The sequence below is a fragment of the Ornithorhynchus anatinus genome, chromosome 14 (assembly GCF_004115215.2).
Source record: "Ornithorhynchus anatinus isolate Pmale09 chromosome 14, mOrnAna1.pri.v4, whole genome shotgun sequence".
In the NCBI taxonomy this organism is placed as follows: Eukaryota; Metazoa; Chordata; class Mammalia; order Monotremata; family Ornithorhynchidae; genus Ornithorhynchus; species Ornithorhynchus anatinus.
In genome coordinates this window covers 3,870,843-3,878,128 of record NC_041741.1, presented here as the reverse complement: position 1 = coordinate 3,878,128, position 7,286 = coordinate 3,870,843, and the positions used below count along the sequence as shown (strand labels likewise).

The 7,286-nt window shown below is 49.8% G+C and overlaps 1 protein-coding gene across 1 annotated transcript in view; it reads left to right on the top strand.

The window, feature by feature from the left end:
• Positions 1–7,107: 7,107 nt before the first annotated feature.
• The window catches only part of GNG2 (G protein subunit gamma 2), a 51,124-nt gene continuing 50,945 nt past the window's right edge, over positions 7,108–7,286 (top strand). The window contains exon 1 of the mRNA XM_007663118.2: positions 7,108–7,281. The gene's annotated coding sequence lies outside the window, so the exon portion shown is untranslated. The remainder of the gene's footprint in view (positions 7,282–7,286) is intronic.

Genomic DNA, 7,286 nt, shown 5'->3' with positions numbered 1-7,286 from the left:
GAGGTGAGAGTCGAATAAACCAGATTGGATTTTGCATAAATGGGGGGAAGCTATTCTTCTTTTGGTAGGGGCGGACCTGCCTGCTGAGATAGGTACCGGGGGAAAGGGAAGAGACATTGGAGAGAGAAAGAGAGAAAGAAGGAGAAAGAGAGAGTGCCAGAGAGAGGGAGGGAGAAAGAGAGAGTTGGGGGAGCCTCTTTAGCTGGTAACAAAACGGGAAACTGAATTGCAGAAGTGACAAGAGGAACGGAAGCTACCCTGTTCATCTCTGCTTCCTGTCAGACCTCTGCCTTTCCCACCCCTTAGGGTTGCCCACCCTCACTGGAAAGAGGGCGCGAGTGTACCCCAGCTGCCGTTCCTCCATCAAACCGGGGTACTCCCAAACCATACTCTGCGAGCATCACCTGCCATCCGGCGGGGCTGGGGTTTGGGTGGCCGCCGCATCGGTGGGGAAGGACCCAGCAGAAGCAGCCGGCAGATGGTCCCTGTCCCTCGGGAGGGCTTCGATTATCCTGGCATAGCCTCGACACCTCCTGAGTGGGTGGTAGCAAGGACATTCGTGGAGGTTGGGCCCTCTTCTGCCGACCTAGAAGTGACCAAGACAGGACAGGATCCGGGCTTTATGCCAGTCGCACAACGTTCTGTGATGCTCTCGCGGGGAACCGGGCCCTTGGCATCCCCCTCCCGGCTCCCAGCGAGCACGGACACTGCTTCCGTGCCATGGGACCGGGCGGCAAGAACGGAAGCGGGGGAAGGGTGGGAGCCCAAAATGAAAATATGCACCCCAGATTTTTGATCAGTTTCTCTCTTTACTGAGGAATGTGTTCTCTTCCTTCATATCATCGTCAATGGTATTTATTGAGTGCTTACTGAGTGCAGAGCACTGTACTAAGCATTTGGGAGAGTACAGTGCAACAGATCTGACAGTCCTCCAGTCTCCCCGCCTTCAAAACCCTTCTAAAATCACAACTTCTCCCAGAGGCCTACCCAGGCTGAGCTCTTCATTTCCCCAATCCATCCTCATCGACTCTGCGTCGACTCTCCACTTGGCTGTTTGCCCTTAAACATTTTGATACTCACCCCAGCGGTATGTATATCATGTAAATATTCTTGCACTGTACTATTTCCCCTATATCTAATTCTGTTTTAATGTCTGTATCCCCCTGTAGACTGTAAGATCTTTGGGGGCAGGGTTCATATCTAACAACTCTGTTTTTTGGGAGTCTTTAATGGTATTTGTTAAACGCTTACTATGTGCCGGGCATTGTACTATGCACTGGGGTAGATACAAGCTATTCAGGTTGGACACAGTTCATGTCCCAGATGGGGTTTAACAGTTAATAATAATAATGTTGGTATTTGTTAAGCGCTTACTATGTGCCGAGCACTGTTCTAAGCGCCGGGGTAGACATAGGGGAATCAGGTTGTCCCACGTGGGGCTCACAGTCTTAATCCCCATTTTACAGATGAGGGAACTGAGGCACAGAGAAGTTAAGTGACTTGCCCACAGTTGAAATCCCCATTTTATAAATGAGGTAACCGAGGCACAGAGAAATTAAGCGACTCACCCGAGGTCACAAAGCAGATACGTGGCAGAGCCAGGATTACAACTTCTGAATCCCAGGCTGTGCTCTAGCCACTAGGTCATACCGCTTCTCTCCCAAGTGCTTAGTACAGTGCTCTGCACACAGTAAGTGCTCAATAAATATCATTTATTGTATGAATATAGCAGCCAGCCCCTATATGGGCTAGGTATATTTTGTCTTGGGCCAAAAAATTGTCCTTACTGCTTCCTTGAGCTTCTCTAAGGACCAAGACAAGGCCATCTGTTGTGTTTCAATATCTTGATGAAGGCAGCATCCAGCTGTGACATATTTAAGGAGCAAGTGAAATCAGAGGCCTGAAAGTGAAGTAAAAATAATAATAATAATAATGATATTTGTTAAGCACTTACTATGTGCCAAGCACTGTTCTAAGCCCTGGGGAGGATACAAGGTAATCAGGTTGTCCCACGTGGGGCTCTCAGTCTTCATCCCCATTTTACAGATGAGGTCACTGAGGTAGAGAGAAGTGAAGTGACTTGCCCCAACTCATACAGCTGACAAGCGGCGGAGCTGGGATGAGAACCCACACCTATCTGACTCCCAAGCCCGTGGTTTTTCCACTAAGCCATGCTGCTTCAACCTTATCCTAGGAAATTCTAGAAAAGTAGGAACCTTATTCTCGTAGCACATCTGCCAGGGAACCAGAGTTCACCTGAAACCTCTGGAAGTCACAGCCCATCAGCAAGGGGGAATGAAACCTTTCAAATTGTGGAAAGACAACCCTCTCTTTCTCACTTCCTGCCTGCTGGAACACATTCTGGTTGCCTTAGTGTCTTGCCATATGTGCTCACTTGGGAGTACATTTGCCCAGAACGCTGTGTATCTAAGGAAGTTTGCTTGTGTATTCATAATAATCCATGTATATACCAAAACTTGTATATCTAAGAGTGTGGAAGCACTTAAGCAGCAGGTCCTAGAGGATAGAGCCCAGGCCTGGGAGTCAGAAGGCCCTGGGTTCTAATCCGGGCCCTGTCACTCATCTGCTGCACGATTTTAGAAAAATCGCTTAACTTCTCTGTGTCTCTGTTACCTCATCTCTAAAATGGGGATTTAAGACTGGGAGCCCCATATGGGACAGGGACTCTGTCCAACCCAATGTGCTTATATCCATCCCAGCGCTTAGTACAGTGCCTGACACATAGTAATTGCCTAAAAATACCACAATTATTATTATTTGGATCTGGTTTTTCCATCCTCTCTTTCTTCCCCCAGAGCATCACACTAACCTTTGTGTCTCAGCTCTACATGCTTGGAAAATTTCCGGCAGCACCATGAACTTTTCTCGGCTTCCTCCCCCAGTAACCCTGACAGACCTGGGCCTTACCAAATGCCACATGGCTAACAACTGCAGCTTGTGGGTTGGAATCACCATCTGAGACATTTTAAAGGACCTAAAAGCCAAACACTCGACATTTTGGAAAACCCCAGTCTTCAGGAATCAGTGGCTGAGACTCTTCTTCTCTGCATCGTTGGGTCACGTCTGCCTAAAAACAGACTTCGGTCCATCGGTGGTATTTAGTGAGTGCTTACTGTGAGCGGAATGTGCACGGACTCTCGGGACAGTATAGCACAACAGAGTTGGTAGACAAATTGACTTCCTTCCCAGGGAAAGAAAGTCAATTAGGGCTAGCCCTGGGCACAGCCTTCTCTCGGGAGATTCCTGATATTTTGCTGTCTTTCTCTGCCTTGGGAGCTGAGTTAGACAGGCACACCTGTGTCCTCCCAACCTGATCCTTCTCCTGCCACCTGCCTACCATGTCCACCCCGTCCCTGGTCAGCTGCTCTGCTTTGATTAAGAGGAGTTTTCCCACTTGCAAATCCAATTCTTTCATTCTTCGCATTTAGACCTCCAGAAGAGGGTCTGAGAAACCAGTGAAATCTCTCAACATTCACATCTTACGTCCTTTCCGGGCCTTGGCCTCTGCCTGGATTGTTAGGACGACACCAGTGGTTCCTGACATTGATTCCTACCAAGATAAACATTGGCAGGCAGAGCCATCTGAATATTCAAACTGCCCTTTGCAGTTGTAGCCTTTCCCTGGGCGACACCATCCTCGAGAGAGAAGGAAATTTGATTTTTCTCTTAAGAGCGATAGTGGTAATGGTATTTGGTGAACACCTACCGAGAGCGGTGAACTATACTAAACGTCTGACAAGTACGACAGGTCCGCAAGACGTGACCCCTGCCCAAAAGTAGCTTTCACGCTATTGGAGGCAGCACGGCCAGAGTTAGAAAAGCAGGTCTTCCTTGTTCATTGTCATCAGTAATATTTATTAAGCACTTACTATGTGCTTAGTGCCTGGGAGAAGCAGCGTGAGCTAGAGTAAAGGGCCTGGGAGTCAGAGGTCCTGGGTTTTAATCCAGTTCTGCCACTAGACTGCTGTGTGAGACTTTGGACAAGTCACTTAACCTCTCTGCACCCCGCTTTCCTCATCCGTAAAATGGGAATTAAATACCCATCTCCCTTCTACTTAGACTGAAAGTCCCACGTGTCTGACCAGATTACCTTGTATCAACCCCAGCGCTTAGAACAGTGCTGGTCACATAGTCGGCGCTTTACAGATGCCCCCGTTATTAGAAAAAGGTGATCAGATCAGACACAGTCCCTGTCCCACAAGGGGATCACCATCTGCTTTATCCAGAGAGGCCACCACTTGTCTCTTGGATGACCTTGGGCAGGTCACTTCACTTCTCTGGACCTCAGTTACCTCATCTGTAAAATGGGGATTAAGATTGTGTGCCCCATATGGGACAGGGATTCTGTCCAACTTGATTTGCTTGTACCCACCCCGTGCTTAGTAGAGTGTCTGGCACATAGTAAGCGTTTAACAAGTACCACAGTTAATATCGTTAAGGGACCCATCCAAGGTCTCCCAGGGGGTGGGTGGACTCAAGCCTGGGTCTCCCAATCCTCAGTTCCCGTGCTCTTTCTACTAGGCTACACAGCCTGAGCATCCATCAAGAAAGGCTTGTTTTCTTCATCTGTTAACAAAGAGCTTCTCACATCTTAGAATCAGCCTTCCTCTTCTTTGGCATATGGAGAATGTGAGTGGCAGCAGCCGAAAAGGTCACTCGGAGGCTGGGCACTGAATCACGGGTTTGAAAGGGAACTGGCGAAAAGAGCACAGGAATGGGAGTCAGAAGAGCTAGAGTCTGGCCCCAGCTATGCCACCGGCCAGCTGTATGACCTTGGGTAAGTCACTTGACCTCTCTGGGCCTCGGTTTCGTCATCTGTAAAATGGAGATAAGATAGACTGATAGCCCCCCTGCGAGGGCCAGGGCTCTGTCCGATCTGACAGCCTTGAATCTACTCCAGCACTTGGTCATATATGCCATCTTTCTTCTTATTATTATTACCTAACTAACCTAGTAATGACCTCTCTACTCTTGGCCTCATCTTGGAGGTTACTATCAGCTTTTCTGTTTGGATTTGAACTAGGCTGATTAGAGGCTAGCATGTTCCATATACAGCATCTCCCTTTTTAAGTGTTTTCAGCTTGTGCTTTGCAAAACGGTTTCCAGGTTTTCTCCTCCACAAACATTCCACTCTGGAACTTCCCGGTTTGGGCAAGATTGCTTGAAAGCCAGTTTTTAGGGAAAAAAAAACAAACCCCTAAAACTAAACAAAATCTTGGAAAAATTTAAAATGGACAAGCCCCAGAGCAGCTGGGAAGGTTATTTTAGTGCAGATTTAATGCATTTCTGGAATAAAGTGGTGGACACCCCCCACCCCCAAAATCTTTATTGGGGCAGGAATGGGGTGACTGAGGCCCAAGCCCTTATGAGTCACATGTTGAAGAGTAGAGTCCTCTCCGCAACTCGGATTTTCTGGCCTTCCAATCATGTCATTCACCTACTGAGAAGTAGGCGAGCCGATGTGGAACCAGAAATTTACTGTCAACTCAGCAGGCTTCAACATCTTCCCTAAGGAGAGGCCTGTAGTTGCTCCCCGATGCACAGATAGGAAATTAAAACTTTTGGGAAAAGGGCATTAAAGCTCTCCATTAGCCTGCCCCGCCCTGCCCTATCCACCAGCCCCTTCTACCTAATTGCCCTCATCCCCTGCCCTAACCTCGTTTGATTTGGCTCCAGCAAAGCCAACTTGGCTTAGTCTCTTCCGGCTTCTTTGCCCCTGCTCGGGTATTTTGTCTTCCCCCAACTTTTCAAAACCTGCCCCATTTCTTCCCTCTCCCCTCAAACTCCACCTCTTATGTGAGGCCTTCCCAACTGGATGCCTTCCCACTCGGAACCCTCTACACTTAATTTGACCCGTGCAAGTGAGATCCCTGACGCTGCGGAATCCCATCGGTGGCTATCCCTGTTGGTGTGTTCCTGTTTCTCTCCTAACCGGTGGTAAATTCTGCTGTCCCCTCCTTGGAAATACCCTGCAGAGGTTCCCACAAACTGTCCCCCCAGGTCTCTCACACCCTCCTCAGCCCTCTCACCTGTCACCCAGAGATCCAACTTTGGGGGGGACTTTCCTGCAGTGGAGGGCGGAAAGCAGCAGGCTTGGGTGCAGCCCCTGTGATTCATTGCTTCCTCACCCCACCCTCTCTGCCACCCTCCACCCTCATCCCTACCCCCCTCCATTATTAATAATAATCATAATTATTGAGCACTTACAGTCTGCAAAGCACCTTAGTAAGCACTTGAGGAAGGACAATTCAACATTAAACACATCCCCTGCCCACAAGGAGCTCACAGTCCAGAGGGGGAGACATACATTAATACAAATAAATAGGTAAATATCACCCTCCTCCCTGCCCCCCTCCCTTCCCCTGCTTCCCCTCCCCACCTCGGGGCCAATGGGTGGAGGGACGGTTGTTCCAGGGTATCCAGACCACAGGGCCGCCTGGGAGGGAGGGCAACACGGAGGACCCTGGGGGGCTGCAACCTCCTACTTTTGCTGCTTCTGCCTTGCTCTTTCTGCTCCTGCTCTTCCTATTCCTGCCTTGCTCTTTCTGCTCCTGCTCTTGCCCTTCCTGCTCCTCCTGTTGATGCTCCTGCTCTTCCTATTCCTGCCTTGCTCTTTCTGCTCCTGATCTTGCCCTTCCTGCTCCTGCCCTTCCTGTTCCTGCTCTTTCTGCTCCTGCCCTTGCTCCTGCTCTTCCTGCTCCTCCTGTTGATGCTCCCGCTCTTCCTGCTCCTGCTCTTCCTATTCCTTCTGCTGCTGCTCCTGCTCCTACCTTGCTCTTCCTCCTGCTCCTGCTGTTGATGCTCCTGCTCTTGCTCCTGCTTTTCCTACTGCTGCTCCTGCTCTTCCTGCCCCTGCTGCTCGTGCTCCTGCCCTGGTGGGAGCCCTGGTTCGCGTAAATGGAAGGAGAGGAGGAGAAAAAGAAGACAGCAGCAGCAGCAGACATTTGGAGGAGGAGGAGGAGGAAGTAGGAGACGCGTTGCCGCTGCTTCCTGTAATCTGCGATGATTGAAGACAAAAGAGAGGGTGGGGAGGACTGGGCTCAATTCGCCCCCTCCACCCTCAGCCCCGCAGACATTTACAGCCCCTCGTACATGCACACACACACACACACACAGAGACAGACAAACGCACAGACACACACACAGACACACAGAGGGAGAGGAGTCGCAGCGGCCGCCGGGCTGGGTTCCTGCCCATTTTCCCGCTCCTTTCCGAAGAGATCAGGCACTGGGTCGCCCGAGCAGCCTTGAGCAACTAAGGTAAA